Raw genomic sequence first — 19,126 nt, 5'->3', positions numbered from 1 at the left:
TCATTTGTAGGCATACATACATACATACATATATACATACAGAACAGAACAGAACTTTATTTCACTCAGGCCGCTATTCAGCGGCATATGAGGTACATTAACAATAATTATATGACAGTGACAGGATGGGGTTTACAGGATACAATTTATATGTACAATATCAAAACAAAAAAGGTCTAATAATAATAATACAAAATGAAATATATTTCTAATAGAATAATCTATAACATAGATAGTAGTAATAGTCGGAATAAGACAGCATAAGCTTGGGAGACATTTCTTTTTAAGGTTTACCGAATTTATCCATAATTTCTTTTATTAATTTGCACAACTTTTTTTTAAGACTTATTTTGTCATTTGTCATTAATTGTTTAAATTTCAGCATATTGGGTTTGTTATAATAATATGGCTTTAACAAAAAAATTCGGAAGTTATTAAAGAAAGAGCATGTAAGTAGATAGTGAAATTCGTCTGAGATGTCATTTTTGTTACATAGTGTACATAGTCTGCTTTCTACTGGGGTGTTGTTCCATCGTCCTGTTTCGATTGGTAAGTAATGGTTTGATGTTCTAAATTTTATTAACGTAGTCCAGGATATTTGTGGTAATTTTATAATATATTTTTCTAATGTTAGATGTTCTTTAAATGTGGTGTACATTTTACCCCTTGATGATGAAGCTATGTCGCTATTCCGTTGTTGTAGATACTGATCGTTTTGTCTTAATTTAACGTTATGGATAAATAGTGGTATAGATGAAACGTTTTGTGACATCCAAATACTGGTCATACCTAGTTGGTTAAATATATTTTCCACGTGTTTTATCCACTTATAATTATATCCAGATATGTTAGAGTCGTGTAACATTAGTTGATACAATAAGAGGGATGTTTTTGTTTGTTTTCCAGAAACAATTCGGGCCCAGATACTTAACATCCTTTGTTGGATAATTAATTTAAGGGGTTTTCTTCCAAGTTCATCGTATATCATGAATAGTGGGGTTCCTTTCCTTACTGGTAGGATGTGCTTTAAAAATTTAATATGAATAGCTTCAATAATATCAATGTTTTCATAGCCCCATATTTCACATCCATATAAAAGAATCTGTAAATATTAGGAATTTAGACCCACCTTATACAAATCCAATGAATGTTTACATATTATCTGCAACTATGCCTAACCCTGATTTACCCTGTGTTAGCTCAACATGCATCTATCAGCCACCAGAAAACACTATATATGTTTACCCGCCTTGTGTGGGTTCATTAAATATGCATGTGCCATCAACTAATATGACAAACACTGATTTACTGTCTGATAGAACTAGATATGATAACACATGTTTACCAACAGGCTATATTATAAATGTTGATTCAACATGTGTAAATGATATTAATGCAATGCAAATGTATATGTACCATGTGTAAATATCACAAATGCTGATTTATCTTATGGTTGTACTGCAAATGTTCATTCACAATCAGCTAATATTACAAATGTTTATCAAACGAATGGTAGTACTGTGAATACTAGTACATGTCCTTTTTCTGTTAATTATCTGCATACAAATATTATTTCATCTTGTAGCAGCAATAGAAATGCATATTTACCACTTGATAATTTTACAAATGTAACAAATGTTCATGTACCCAGCATTTCCACTGAAACAACTGACAAACTTTCTGTTACTAAAAAAGTATATAACAACCTCAGTTTTCAAACCTCCTCCCTCAAAAGAAAAGAAAATTTTGTAAATACGCAATTATCCTTTTTCAGTATAAATGTGTGTGGTCTTAGAAGTAAACTAAAAATTCCAGAGTTTGTAGAATTTATATCCAAACATGATATTCTTTGTTTCACTGAAACTAAAACCGGTGAATGTGACAGTTTATGTACATTAATCCCAGGTTATACTCTCTTTTTGAATAATAGGAAGAAAAGATTACATCCATCTGGTGGAATTGCCATCGGTATAAAAACTGAATTTTGCGAAAAACTAACAGTCGGCGTGGTATACATTCCCCCTATGGGATCTCCATACTATAAAGAAAATACATTTGACATCATAGAAAATGAAATTACCAACTACACCAACCTTAAAACATGTTTTATTTTATAAAATAAATAATTTGTAATGTAAAACTGAAGACTGATTTTTTTTTTTTTTTTTTTTTATAAATAAATAAATAATTTTTAATGTAAAATTGAAGACTGATAACCCACCCCGTACGTATTGGTTCGCTGTACTGCGGCCTCTAAAATAGACTTGCCCGATATTTTTAGAATTTGTATGCTCCCAAATAACGTTATAAAAGGCGAAGTGTGATTGGTCAATATTTAAATTATTATTTACAGACGAAATGTTACCTGGACATTGGGGACTACGCAGTGTTGTTAGCAATCCGATTAAAATTAGTTCTACTGGTCTAAATAAGGCATTCGTAATTCACACGAAATATGTCGTATACCCTCAGGATAATTCGGAATGTTTTCAAATTACTTTTAAATCACTGGCAGGATTCTGCAAGTCAGGTTTTGATTGGTGGACATGAGCTCCAACTGGCTGGTGTTAGATCCACATGTAATAGTGGAGCTAATTTTAATTAGATTGCAACTACACAGAAAAAATAGCCCATTACTACTACTAGGTGATTTTAATGCTAGAACAAAATGTTTTCCTGATTACCCTATAATTGACACAGACACAGACATGCTAAATAATATAGAAAATGACTTGTTGGATTTTGTTAATGACATTTTAAAATTAGAATCATATGATTCAGGCAAAGTAAATAGTCATGGTATTAAATATTGAATTTATGTCAATCACAAACTATATATTAGACCTGTCAACCTTTAGTCAAGAGAAAGCAGGTGTGTGTTGAAAAAGCAGGAGATTTTGTCAAAAAGTAGGAGATTTTTTAAATTCACACAATTTAACCCAAAATCGCAAGATTTAAAAAAAACATTATTACAATAAGTTATATGAATACTATATAATGTCATATATACTTTTTAACCTTAGATCTTGGCATTTAAAAAACATAATAATAAATAAATAAATAAAAAAAAAAGTTTGGTTTTCTTTTTGTTTTTTTTTAAGTTTAAATATTATTATGATTTAATACATATTTAAAAAAAAAAAAATATTTTATCCAAAAATATTAAGAACATGAACAAGAAATAAAATTTTTAATTAGTACATTTACGGTATTACACTTACAGCCTTACAGGTTGCGTTACATTATCATTTGTGGTTAGTGTACCTAAGTACCAAAGACAAATTTATATAAATCTTATAAATTAATATTCAGTTTTTACTATAAAGAGGAACGGTGGCGTGGTACTTATTTAAAATCATTATAATGATGCAATAAACATTGTATTTTCATTAATCATAAGTAAAACCTCATTACGGACATCGTGTGAAATATACCGGAATTATACCCATTTCCGTGAGTAACTTTATGTCAATGTCAAACACAACGTACAAAATTAACTGACACAAGTATGTTTATACAGCTAATTGGTCTTTTCGTTGTCTTGCTGTGACATGTGATTTTAACATGCATCGTGTGTATCGCTGTCAACTCGGAGTCTGGCAGTTCAGATTCGTCATAGTTGCATTATGTAATCCAGTGGGAAGACATTTTACAATTCAGGGGTGTTATTAGAACTAAATTGGATAGTTTTTAGTTGTTTTTTTTATATGGCAACACTGAATGTCAATACACAGTCTGTTGAATTAGCGGCAACACGCTTCGTAGCCATTACGATGACAACAAACATTATAATAACACGTCATTTTATAAACTCCATGTGCTTTTTTAACAATATAAATAGGCTATCCCACAATTCTCACTTCGGCAAAGGTTAAACAGTCGGGACAATTCGGCCTGTTACATTTTCCGAATAAGAAAAAAAGGCAGAGTTACTTCCCTTATGTTATTTTGACAAAAGAGGATCGATTTTTTTTTTATGCTTACAAAAATGTAATTTAACAGGAGAAATTGTCTCCCGCACAGGTTAAGGGAGATTTGATCAAATACCGGGAGACTCCCGCGGAATCCGGGAGGGTTGACAGGTCTGTCTATATAATATAGTGAATGGCAGATTGGGTGATGATAAACATGTGGGAAAAGTTACTTGTAAAGACAGTAGTGTTGTAGATTATGCCATTGCCACTCATCATATATTTAAAATAACAAATGTTTTTCAAGTGTGTGCATTTGACCCACTTTTCTCGGATGTTCACTGCGGCCTAATACTGAGCATAGACATAAATAAACAAACCTGCGATAATGATACAGTTGGAATTATAACACCTCCTACAAAAAAGAAGCCAGGTAAATGGAAACCAGATAAGTCTACTGAATTCAAAAATAAAATCAATGGGGACTCACTTGCAAACATATTAACAATTCTTGGTAATCAGTCTGTTGACGTCCAAGCACGTGTCGGCAAAGCAACAGAGAAGCTAAACAATCTATTTTTAGATGCAGCCGAATCGACCTTAGGTCATGCACGTTCTCGGGCGAACAAGCGGCCTGTTAAATCCAACATTGTTCGGAAAGTCGTACAGATGTAGAGCGCTACGCGGAAAATACCGTGAAGCCCAAAAAACCTTATAACTTGTATAAAACTGTAGAAAATAAGATAAGACTAATAAATGCAAGTAAATCATACAAAAAGTGACTTTTGAGAGAACAGTCAGTCCAAAAATTTAATATAGAAAACCAAATGCGTCAACTAAGAACAACCGACCCTAAAGCCTTTTATAAACTACTCAAACGACCAAACGAAGAAAAAAACTTATCACCTCTAGATGATTTTTATATATTTTTCAAAAATTTAAACAAAGGCGAAACAGATGACAATGAAATAAAAATAAATGTACATAGTATAGACTTAGACGGAGAAAATGTTTTAAATCAAAGGATAGAAGAAAGAGAAATAATAAAGGCTATAAAACAGTTGAATAATGGAAAGGCACCAGGAATTGATAATATTATCAATGAATATGTTAAAACGACTGCGAACATGATGTTGCCAATCTATGTAAATTTTTTCAACATAATCCTGGAAAATGGAGTTTATCCTAGTGAATGGCTAATTGGAGTTATTAAACCCATTTTCAAAAATAAAGGCAGTCGCTTATTATCAGAAAACTATAGACCAATAACGTTACTATGTTGCATTTCGAAATTATTTACAACAATTTTAAATAACCGATTGAACAAATTTATTGAAGAAAACGACATATTGAACGAAGCCCAAACTGCTTTTCGACAGGTTATTCCACCACAGACCATCTATTTAATATACATTCACTGATAGAAATTTTAAAGAAAAGAAAAAAGAAACTATTCTGAGCTTTTGTTGACTTCCAAAAGGCGTTTGATTTAATTTCTAGAACGTGTCTGTAGCAAAAACTATTAGACAATTACATAAATGGAAACATTTTAAAAATCATAAATCAAATGTACCAAGGAATAAAATCATGTATTTGTACAGTCAATGGAACCTCAGAACAGTTCCCTTGCAACATCGGAGTCCGCCAAGGAGAAAATGTGTCGCCAGTCCTATTCTCTCTCTATTTAAATGATCTAGAAAACTTTTTAAATTTCAAAATTGTAATGGAGTATCCTTCTCGCAATTAATGCCTCTGACTTACAGCAATCACTAAATGTATTTTCGAAGTATTATAACAAATGGAAACTAAAAGTCAATGCAAATAAAACTAAAATAATCATTTTTAATGGTAATGGAAACGATCACAAGAAGGTATTTACACTTGGAAACCATGAACTTGAAAACGTAAAAGAATATAAATACTTAGGCTTAACTTTTACAAAACTAAACAAATTTAATATAACAAAAAAAAATTCTTAAACAAAAGGCAATAAAAGCAATGTACTTTGTTCTATCAAAATCTAAAGATAACAACTTTTCAGTGGAATGTAAACTAAAACTATTTGTCTCAATTGTACTTCCGATTCTTTTACATGGATGCGAAATATGGGGTTATGAAAATACTGATATTGTTGAAAATGTTCATATTACATTCTTGAGGCATATCCTACCCATGAAAAAAGGTACCCCACTCTTCATGCTATATGGAGAATTAGGAAAAAAAACCTTAACCTGGTTATTCAACAAATAATTATAAGTTTCTGCTGCACGAATTAATGTCACGCGACTCAATTATAAATGGATATAACTATAAATGGATGGAATATGTGGAAGATATATTCAATAACTTAGGTATGACCGATATTTTGCTGACACAGAACTTTTCTTCTATAAAGCTGCTTCTTGACCACGTAAAGCTAAGACAAAATTATCAATATCTACAACAATGGAATAGTGATGTATCTGCATCATCATGAGGTAAAACGTACGCTATATTTAATGAAAATCTTAGTTTAGACAAATATCTTATCCTATTCCCACAAACGTCCTGGACTACTTTACTAAAATTTAGAACCTCCAACTATTATATGCCTATTGAAACAGGGCGCTGGAACAACACCCCAGTGGAACACAGAACATGCACCTTATGTAATACAAATGACATAGGAGATGAATTTCACTATTTATTCACCTGCACATTTTTCGTAAATCTACGTCACTCATTGTTAAAGCCATACTATTATATTAAACCCAGTATGCTGAAATATAAGCGTTTGATGACTAATAATAAAATAAGTGCCCTTAAGAAACTATGCAAATTAATAAAAGAAATTATTAACAAATTCCATAAACCCTAAAACTACAGCTGCCTACAAATGAAAAAAAAATATATATGTATGTAGATGGATGTGTGCGTGTATATATATATACTCTTCAAAAGAAGAAACGCAAAACCACATTGTCATAACATTTGGAGAATTGATTTAATTATTGAATGGTGAGTCCGATAATTACCAAATGTTGCAGGATTGTTCACAATTCACTCTAGTCCATTGTGAGTAAGTGATAGGACACACCACCAAGGTCAAGGTCATCTGGAGTCAATACCGGGTGTGGCCTCCGCGTGTGTTGACAACTGCCTGGCACCGCCTGCCCATTGAAGCAACCAGAGTACGGATGACGTCCCGGGGGATGGTGGCCCACTCGGCCTTCAAGGCTGCTGCCAGCTCGGGCAGGGTCTGGGGCTGTGGTTGTCGCTGTCGGAGGCGTCGGTCCAACTCGTCCCATAGATGCTCAATTAGGTTCAAATCCGGTGATATCGATGGCCAAGGAAGGACATTAATGTTGTTGTTCTGTAGGAAAGCCGTTGTGAGACGTGCTGTGTGAGGCCTGGCGTTGTCATGTTGGAACACTGCGTTGGCGTTGGCCATAACTGGAACGATGTGTGGCCGGAGGATCTGGTCAATGTAGCCCTGTACATTCAGGTTGCCCTGCACGTGGACCAGGTCAGTTCTGCCAGTGTGTGAGATGGCTGCCCACACCATGACACTACCCCCGCCGAATCTGTCCACTTCCTGCACGCAGTTTGCCGCATAACGTTCACCACGACGCCTATACACGCGACATCTTCCATCATGACGTCGGAGCAGAAATCGGGACTCGTCACTGAACCACACCTGTCTCCATCGCAGTTGAGGCCATTGTCGATGAATCTGGCACCACTGCAGTCGGAGTCGACGGTGTTGTGGTGTTAAGATGACACCTCGAACTGGACGTCTGGCACGAATTCCTACCTCACGTAGGCGGTTCCGTACGGTCTGGTCGGATATCCTGCGCAAACCTGGTATTGCTGCGGCTGTGGAGGTGGCAGTAGTCAATCGTTCCCAAAGGTGGCGTACCCGGATGTAGCGGTCCTGCCCGGGGGTAGTGACCCGTGGTCGACCGGATCTAGGGAGGTCACGTGTTGATCCATGTTGCTGGTAACGGTCCGACAGTCTGGAGATGGTGCTTGGGGACACATGGAATGCCCTGGCAACGGCCGTTCTGAATTCGCCTGCGTCTAGTCGGCCGATGGCATTGTTTCTCTGCGGTTCACTGAGACGTGGCATGTCCTGGATTGTCAACTGTCGGCCAGATACAGAGGCCAGGCAAGCGAACACCCTGCACTTTTATACTGTCGGTGTTCATGTTGCACGTGCAGACAACGCACGTGCAGTGGTGACATGGTTTGCACGTGGCTGCGTTTTTGCGAATATTCACATTTTGGAACTTTATTGTACAGTAGCTGCGTTTTATCGAATGTAACCGTGGGAATGTGTTTGGGACATGCAATGACCTTATATTCACAAAGCATGAACCGGTAGGAAACATAAAATCGGAGTTATAACCCATTTGTACCCTTTTGCGTTTCTTTTTTTGAAGAGTATATATGTGTGTGTTTGTGTTTGTATATGTATGTATATGTATATATATGTGTGTGTATGTATATGTATGTATGTGTATGTGTATACGTATATATGTATGAGTGTTTGCGTATATTTTTGTGCATGTGCAGTATGATGATTGTTCCACGCCATACATAGCTGTGTTAATACCATTACATATTACATTGTGAATTTATTACATATATGCATTGTACTGTATACATATATATTATCTCCTGTAAAACCGATCTTGTTACTGTCAAATATTGTTATTTCATATTCCCCATATGCCGTTGTGTAACGGCCTGGGAGAAATAAAGTTCTGTTCTGTTTTGTCGGTGTTGTAGACAAGCTACTGATGAGATGGGTGGATTTTCGGTTAGGTAATGACTTAAGTGTCAATCAGGTTTTCACATGACATTTGGTGGTTTGTAATAAACCATTTGGGGCATTAAGATACTAAAAAATTGTTTGTACAATTATTTCCGGCGTGTGTAATTACATGTTCCATGGCAAAAAGGGAAATGTCAAATGAGGATGAGGTAGACATAGGAAATTCTTTCATGGCAGATAAAATGTGCTAAAAGAACATAGCAAACCAGAATAGGTAGTACACATTGTAAACTAATCTGTAAATGAAAAATGTAAGGAGGTCATAATTGTGCCAATCAAAAGGGGAAATAAGGACTGATGATGGAGCAAGGGAAATGTGTGTAGGCACCAGAAACTGGATGAGACCTTAAAACCATTGCGGGAAAAGGTGGTGGGAATCGATAAAATACAAAAAGGGAAAGTTGGGTTTTATACGAAGGATGGAGTACTGATGCGCTAAAGTGTACATTCAGTAGATGTTGATGAACATGATATGGCGAATGATGTTCGGGAAGAACGAGTTCAGTTGTTGTTCCAAAGATCTTTACAGATGAGATACTTAGTCTAGCACATGATTCACAATTCGGGAGACATTTAGGTAGGCATACAACCTATATGTGGATTGTTATTGAATTTTATTGGTCAAGTTTGCAACAAGAGGTATATGAATATTGTAAAACATGTCACATTTGTCAGGTGTGTGGTAAACCTAATAAAAAAATACCTCGGACACCAGTGCAGCCCATTCCAATAGTGGGTGAATTATTTTTTCGGGTACAAGTTGAAATTCTTGTCCCGTTGCCAAAATCAAAACAGGGGAATCAGTACTTCCTTACTATCATGTGTACGACAACGAGAGTTCTGGAGGCTATTCCATTGCATAAGATTACGACACAAGTGGTCGCTACGGCACTGGTCAAGTATTTTATTATTGGTAGGATTACTGTCCGAAATTCAGTCAGACCAGGGGATACATTTTATGTCAAAATTATTTAGACAGGTTATTAGTATTTTAGCCATTAAAATACAGTCTACAGCATGCCATCCACAGAGTCAAGGGGCCTTAGAAAGATGCTATTGCGCAGAGAATGAGAAAAATTGGAATGAAGGCATACACTATGTCTTATGTGCAGCTAGGGATGCAATTCAAACATCGTTAGGATTTATACCATTTCAGTTAGTTTTAGAACAACCCCATAAGGGGCCTCTTAAACGAATTAAAGGTGCTTGGCTGAAAAACAATGATGAAGGAAATTTGCTAGGATATGTGGTTGGAATCAAAGAAAAATAGTGAAAAGCAAATGACTTGGCTAGCAAACATTTAGAATGTAGCCAGAAAAAAAATGAAATGTCTGTATAATAGGGACACAAAGGAAAGAAGTTTTAACTCTGGCGATAAGGTATTGTTATTGTTACCCATTCCCAAAGCCCCCTTACAAGCTCTATACTTTGGTCCATATTTAGTGCACCGTAAAGTTAGTAGTACAGGCTACATCATACTGACGCAGGATCGTGGCAGGAAACAGTGGCATTGCCATGCAAATATGTTAAAACCAATGTATAACAGTTCTCTGGATGTTGGTAAGGTATCTCAAGTGGGAATGGTGGTGTTAGACTCATTAAGCCAATACAGTGAGTCACCAACAGCAATGGTTCTCCCAGAAGCAGACGTCCGTCTACATAACCAAGACATCTTAAATAACCTTGACGCTGAGCTGAGTCACCTGAACGCAACTCAGCATGACGAGTTGACTGACATTATCAAAGACTTTCAAACAGTATTCCCAGATGTGCCAAGTTGTGCTAATATACTGGTACAGACGTCGACGTTGGTGATCCAAAGTCTGTGAGATAACCGCCGTATTGTATGTGCCCAGAGTAGACAGACATACTTCGGGCCGAAATAATATACATGTTGGAGAAGAACATAATAGAACCGTCAAATAGTGCATGGGCTTCACCATGTGTTTTGATTCCTAAACCGGACAGAACCAAGCGCCTATGTGTTGACCTATGACGTGTAAACCAGCTGATTCAAGCGGATTCATACCCATTACCTCAAATCGACGACTATATTGACAGTGTGGGTGGTGCAAGTTACATAACGAGAGTTGATTTATTGAAGGGCTATCGCCAGGTTCCTCTTGCGGATTGTGTTAAAAGTGTAACTGCATTTTGCACCCCTGCAGGTCTGTACCAGTACAGAGTAATGCCGTTTGGTTTAAAAAACCGTTCTAGCAGCCTTCCAGAGACTGGGGAACATTGTTCTACACGAATTTAAAATGTTAGTGTATATTTGGACGATGTTGTCATTCATACCACTACTTGGAAACAACACTTAATCACTCTCAGAAGAATGTTACAAAGATTAGCTGAATCGAACTTAACCATAAACCTGGCCAAGTGTGAGTTCGCTAAAGTAGAGATATTGTTTCTGCGATATAAAATGGGCTTTGGTCACGTAACCCCAGTGGCCACAAAAGTTGATGCCATGAGCCAGTTTCCTGCACCTACTAACAGGAAGGAATTCCGGCGATTCCTGGGAATGGCGGGGTATTATAGACTATTCTGCCCTAACTTCGCTTAAGTCGCAAAGCCATTGGCTGACCTGCTGGGGAAAACAAACCAAGTTTGTGTGGAGTGAGAAGTGTGACCATGCTTTCAAACAGCTTAAAATTATGCAAAACAGTGCATCAGTCCTATCTGCTCCTGATTTTACAAAACAGTTTAAGCTTGCAGTTGGCATGCTCTTCCAAGACGACGACGGTCTACACGGACAATAATCCACTGACATTTATTAACCGTGTAAAGCACATCAACCAAAGAATACTGAGGTGGAGTCTTATGATTCAAGGATACGGCCTGCAAATTAAACACCTTCTAGGATCTTCAAACGTATTTCCAGATACTTTATCCCGTTAACCCCAGTGATGTATTACGTCAATGTCTTTAATAACTTGTTATGAAGTAAACATTGACATTGATTGATGACTTTATTCCTATGCAAACATTTATATAGATGTTTGTGTGTGCAGACACTTTATTGTGTTTATATATTTCCTACATATGAATGTGTATAACTTAACGAAAATTTCCACGCTCAGTTGGTGTGAAAATTTTCTTTTCCGACCTGAGGTGTGCTATACATTTAAGGGATTCTTTTTGAGTTTATGAATACCGGTATTTGATTTTGGCTAAATTTTATAACTTCCTAGTTTATTTTCTTAATATATATTGATATGTATTTTATGCCAATCCCCACTGTAGAGTAATTTGATAAAAGGAAATTAGTTGGCCGATATCGTAACATCGAAAGATCAGAAAGAAAGTGTACAATTTGTAATACAAATGTTATAGAAGATGAATACCATTTTATAATGCAATGCCCACAATACAAAGATTTGCGAAATAAATACATAAAAATGTATTATCACATACGGCCAAGTGTTTTTCTATTTATACAATTGTTAACTACAAGTAACAAAAAAGAACATGTATAGTAACTGGTAACTGAACAACTTATGTCACAATCAAAACTGTTTCCTAGCTATATTACAATTATTATTATTATTATTATTATTATTACTGTACCATGTACTACCATTACTATTACTACTACTACTATTATTATACTACTACGACTACCATTACTGCTACCACCATTATTATTATTATTATTATTATTACTACTACTACTACTACTACTTAATAGTAATAATAAAAACGAACACTGAACTAATAAGTAAATAATTATAATAATAATAATAATAATAATAAATAATAATAATAATAATAAATAAATAAAAGAAAATAAAAGAAAAGAAAAGAAAGAAGAACAAACAGAAGAAGAAGAAGAAGAAGAAGAAAAAGAAGATGGTGGAAAAAAAACCTAGTACTAATAGTCTCGTCATTGTAAAGCTTTAGTCTTCAGTTTTGGAATCGTCATCAAAAGTAGTTTTTCACGTAAACACTCAAACGGTATTTACCCTTTTAATTTCCCCACTTTCTTTCATCTTAAGAAAAAAGATTGTGTCTCTTGTCCAAGCTGATTCAACATCATTGTGTTGCTGCAATTTTTATTTTAATATTCATGATTTTGTTTTGTCGTCAGGTCCTCACTGATACCCATACCAGTTCCTTTCAGTTTGAGGCGTTGGTACAGCGCTTGGTTCTTGTGCAAGATTTAAGTTTCATGATAATCGGCCTTGCTTTATTCTTTGTAAATTTGCCCAAGCAATGTGCAATGATGATGTTCACATTAGCCATATGCAGTTTCTTTTCTGAATTATCTTTTTCAATTTCAAGGACCAGTACTCGAGATTCTAACTTTTCAATTGCTTCTGTCATCGACTGAATTATTTCGTTGTTTGTTTCCTCTAACTGTCGTTTTAGATCATCTTTGGAAATACGTGTTTTTTTTGTTCCATCATCTCATTGTTCCATCACCGATTTCAAATCACATTCAGGAGGAGTATTTGACGCGATCGCACTTTATGAAAGTAAGGCTTTCATTGTTTGCCAGGGTTTTTTTGGGTTTTTTTGGTTGGGTTTGTTATTGTTTTGTTTTGTTTTTGTTTTGTTTGTTTGTTTGTTTTGTGTTGTTGGTTTTTTTTAATTTTAATTTTTTTTTTTTTTTTTTTTTGGGGGGGGGGGGGTTGGTTGTTTCTTTACTTTGGTTTACTATGTTTTCACCAGTTTCAATGCTGTTGTCGCTTGAAAGATTACGCTTGGTGTTTGATCGTTTGGACGACATATTTTCAAATGCAGGTAATAATTTATGTAATAAACAAATAAAAACAGCAATAAGAGATATGTTTTTTTAACCGTACAAATGTTAAAAGTAGCTTTACTGAAGAAATAGTAACATACCGATCAACATCGTAACATAGTCGGAGAGCGACTTGGGGTTTGGGGCTAAGATAGCATGGCACCAATATCACAGTGATATTTTTACCACAGTTTTAACTGGTCCTTAAATCTTGTCACAAACGTCTGACCCATCGAAAAAAAAGGCTAATCAGTCATAAGCTCGGTTTAAACGTCTGCATGTCCTGCCATGCGCACTCCCTATCTCATGATTATTGTTATTATTGAAGATGGACCATGATATTTGATCAGTGTTGTTGATGATGATGAGACGCATATACCTTCTTATTGGAGCATGACCTTGAACATCACCTATTTATTATGATTACCTTATTATTATAGGAGATGTTGTTGGACCATGATGTTGAATGTAGTGATATTGTGATGATGACGATCATGATGATGATGATCCGTTGACGGTTATTATTATTATTATTATTAATCTAATATGTTGTCCGTGATGATGAGAAGTGGTAATAATGACGATGTTGATGATGATCATTATTATTATGACGATGATGATGCTGGCGGTGTTGATGATCATTATTATTATTATTACTATTATGACCATGATGATGATGGCGGTGGTATTGACGATGATGATGACGATGATAGTGGCGGTTGTGGTGTGGCAGTGGTGGTGAATATATATATATATATATATATATATATATATATATATATATATATATATATATATATATACATGTACATATGTTTTAATTTGTCTAGGATCGATCCTCGTCGGTGAGCCCATTGGGCTATTTCTCGTTCTAGCCAGTGCGCCACGACTGGTATATCAAAGGTATGTGCTATCCTGTCTGTGGGATGGTGCATATAAAATATCCCTTGCTACTAATAGAAAAATGTAGCAGGTTTCCTCTCTAGGACTATGTTAAAGTAATCAAATAGCTGACATCAAATAGCCGATGATTAATAAATCAATAAGTGGTGTCGTTAAATAAAACTAACTTGGGTTTTTTTTTTTAATTTCACCCACAATAGTGTCGTGACAGTTAAAGTGACATTTACAGTTTTGTCATGTCCTATGCAATCTAAAATTAGCTCTACCTGGTGTACCAGAAGATCTAACAGCATTGCGTGGACTCCCATGTTCAGGTGACATTTCATCTATAAATAACAATTTAAATATCGACCAATTACACTTCGCCTTTTATAGCGTTATTCGGGAGCATACAAATTCTAAAAATATTCGGCGAGACTATTTATGCAATAGGCGAACTTGTTGGTCTATTTCAACATTGAAAAAATAGGGGGAAAAGTGCAGTAATAAACTCTGGATTGTATACTAGTATAAACAGATTTTATCGCTATACCATCACAGGTTTTTTTTTCGTCTTGAAACGAATTGTATATAAAAGTTTATATTGAAATTAGTTTCAGGCATACTTCGTAATTCACCTGAATCATTCCGTATACCCTCGGCATAATCCCGAATGTTTTCAAATTCTTTTCAAATCACTGGCAAGTAAGGTTTTGATTGGTCAGATGAAAGGTCAACTGGACATGAGCTCCAACGGGCTGCTGTTAGATCCACATGTAAAAGTGGAGCTAATTGTAATTAGAGAGGAACATGCTAAAAAAAAATTAAAAAAAATAATGTAAATTGTTATGTAGGTCGGTATTTAAAATAATAATAATAATAATAATAATAATAATAACTATATTTTTACTCTTTTTACCTGTGAATTAGTTTTTAATCATCATAACAAAGAAAATAGTAAAATGAAAATAATAAAATGATGTTTTACTTCATGTTCATCGTTTATCGTTTATCGTTATAGCAATAATTCATGTTTAAAAAAAAATGTTAAGAAACAATTTACACAGTAGAACAGTAAACACAAAATACGGCAGCAAATGTTCCTAGTTTTGTATTTTACTTGGTGCATAACACGGTAAACGGTTCTTTCCGGGGTTTCACAGGACTCCCAAAGCCTTATGTTTAAAGCTAGCCAAGAAACTGTTGAAGTTTTATATTCATGTTGATCATCACATTTTGTTGTTGCATTTACCATAGTTTGACACCCAATCGCCGATGTATTTTTCGTGCTGGGGTGTCGTTAAACATTCATTCATTCATTCATTCATTCAAAGCTAGCCAAGCCGTAATCAAATGGTCAGTGTTTTGTTGAAAGATTTATTTTGTAGAACGTGTGGAAATTACTTGAAGTGGAGATACAGAGAATGTGATAGGTTTATATATGCAGTTTGTGTACTTAGTTAGTGTACGGTTTGGGTTGGAAAGTGGAACGAAAATTTTATAAATAGAGGGAAGCAACTCGCCGTGCACGTTAAGGAAAGTATTGACTTAATGTATCCCGTGCACCGAGACTGACACTGTGCATTCTGATAGTGGCATGCCAAATCGGTGCGTCGCAACAGGTAAGGTCTCAGTGCACAGCTGTCATCTGTCATACGAATCCATGTTGAATTGTTCAACATCAAATGAAGATTGCCAACAGAACGGGTTCTCGTTGACACTAACAACATACACCATTGCGAACATACATTATATAAGAATTTATTTTCACTCCAAAATTGACAACATTTCATTCTCAATTTTGTTTTATCTATATGACCGCATCTGGCTGTAATATCGGTCGGAACCACTTGTTCAGGAACCAAGTCACGCCGACCGCCTCTTCCGCTATACACCCATGTTCCAAAAAGTCAATGCACAATATTACAAAATAACATGGGCAAAATCCAGCCTTAGCATTAAAAACACTAATTGTATTAATTATTCCCCAGTTACTAGAAGTGAATATGTGAATCACAAGATATGTCACAATTAGGAACTATAGTGGACCGTCATCAATGAATTCTCATCCTTGAAGTGACTGTGTAGTGAGACCTAATATTAATAACAAAATAGCATTTATTGTTATACAACTACGTTTTGAGTTGTATTACATACTGTGCACCACAATGTGTGTTTGTTTTTTGTTTGTTTGTTTTGTGTATTTTTTGGTTTTTTTTTACACATTTCAGTTTTAAATTATTACAGATGTTCCTTTATTAATCACATGGTTCACATAACCGAGTTAATAAAAATCATACGAAACACTCGTGTAATAACAAGTGTAATGGTGTAATTTTGGGAAGCGACACCATAGCATGACGTTGCTTCCCAAGTCCTAGCCCAGACTGTGCACGTGAAATATGATGTCATTTTGTCGTCTCCATTTTGTTGTGGCTGAAACATTTTGAGACGGCCCTTGCAAGGCCCAAAACACACCGAAGCTGGTTCTGGGTCTGGCGAGTGTGGCAGTATTTTGATGTCTGGGTCTGTAACTGTAACGTGATATCTATATATATATATATATATATATATATATATATATATATATATATATATATATATATATATATATTTATGCGTTCATATCTTTAGATACATTTACATCTATAAACATCAACAGTAAGAATAAAAAATCCACATTGATTAATGTATACCTTTCCTGATGGTTATTAAGAACAATGAATGAGTAAGGTTGGAACATTGTGCAGATGCCAGTCTGGCAAATATAGTGAAAATATAGTACATGTTCTATATCGTCTGATGCCAGATCTGTAGTTGCTGGTGACAAACTTATTGTCATTTAAAAAAAAAAAAAAAAAAAAAAAAAAAAAAACATCCTTGGCTATCACTAAGCTTAAGAATTTACTTCCTTTTCGAAATAATTAGGCTTCAAACATGGATCTGTGCAAAACCAAGAAGCGAACTCTTTGTGCGCCAGGGTATACAAGGGAGCTAACTGTATACTGCTACTTCAATAACAGTATCGTTTGAAAATATTCCATAAAATTATAAATATTGATGATGAGTAATAAACAGAATACCCATCTCGCTAACCGGTAATACCGTTTATCTTGCCAAAGGCTCGTGAAGGACAACATCAATTCACTCGTGAAGGATAAATGGTATTGCCTCGTAGCTCTTTGAGTATTATCTAAATCTGCATCACTAGCCCAATTCTCAAAGTTCTCTTAAGCAACATAGCACCGTCCTTCGATTATATTTGCATTGAACGACGGTATCGTAAAGTTGTGAGAGTCCAGTGAATTAGGCCACATATCTGCGACGGTCGTGTGTCACATTTTAAGGGAACCAACCTGGTGCTTATAAAAAGTTTAAAAGTCTAGACAGAAGACGCCAATAGATTGAGACACCAATGCCATGACAACGCCATACAAATTGTATTTAAAGATTGAGTGTGGACTCTAAAAGTTTTATAAACACAGGCCCAGGTTTCAGTAAGATATTTAAAAAGACGCCGCAGTCACGCCATGTTTGTACTGAGGTATTGTTTTGCTTTTTCTTGTTCTTTCTTCTTCATTATTATTATTATTATTATTATTAGCTTCAGAACATTGTGAATGCCCTCTCCAATATACAAACTAGTGCACAAATTACTAGACCGGCTTCAGAATGAGCTAAATGCAACCCGGAGAGGACATTATGTAGACCAGGGTATTTTTTTTATTCCTCATGATATATGTTAACAAAAATAAAAAACGATTTGGTAGACGGACTTCTGGTGGTGGGTGTGGCAAATATGGAGGTCAAAGTAGGGCCCCCTCTCAAAAACAGGGTCATCTGTGCCAAGTTTCATGTTTCTATCATCATTTGAAAGGTTCTCCCAGTTAGCTGTTCACCCAATAGTGCTATTAATAGTTGACCTTGTTTTTGGGACGGGGAGGGGGGCTACATTGACGTCCATGTATGCCACACCCACCACCAGAAGCCTATTTTCCAAAACGTTTTTGTTAATATATATGACGAGGAATACAAAAACCCAGGTCTACATAATGTTCTCTCCGGGTGGCATTTAGCTCATTCTGAAGCTGGTGTAAACGTAAGAAGACAAAATATTTCAGGAAACCCTTGTTTGTCGCAGTCATATGTGATAGAAAGTCTGTCAACACTACACAAACAGTTTATGATGGTGTCACCGATAAAATCTCACACAGCAATAATCGTTTTTTAAATATTGTTCCCACAGAGAACGTTAATAATGTCCATAAACGTACGAGACAGGTGGGCTGGAACAAATCCTCAAATTCAGGCAAAACTGATAAAGATATTCGGGCAAAATGTGCTAACCTGAGACTTTTTTACCATGTATTCCATCACTCTACCGTCAACAGTAGTTGAAAATAATGTAAAAACGTGTAGTGATTCGTTTACCACCCTATATATACTGTTGGCAGTAAAGCTGATATGAATAAACGTTGTTATGGGAGCCCGTACGCCTATGGTAATGTCAGGGATGAAAATAGAACAATATAATATGAAAGGGCTATTATCCATTGTCTCCTAAGCGAACGTGGGGTTGATAATAGTTCAAGAATGCCAGTCTGTTTTCTGAGGAAGAAATGTGCAAAAATCACGAACCTGTCCTTCGCATATTTGGCTCTAACTAGTGCAGGATTAGTTTATTAACAAGTTTGGCAGTGGCGTAGGCAGGGGGGAGGTACAGGGGCCATGCCCCACCCCCAATCAAACTTTTGTTTTTAAACTAATACA

The sequence above is a fragment of the Gigantopelta aegis genome, chromosome 1 (assembly GCF_016097555.1).
Source record: "Gigantopelta aegis isolate Gae_Host chromosome 1, Gae_host_genome, whole genome shotgun sequence".
In the NCBI taxonomy this organism is placed as follows: domain Eukaryota; kingdom Metazoa; phylum Mollusca; class Gastropoda; order Neomphalida; family Peltospiridae; genus Gigantopelta; species Gigantopelta aegis.
This window is presented reverse-complemented; position numbering follows the sequence as displayed.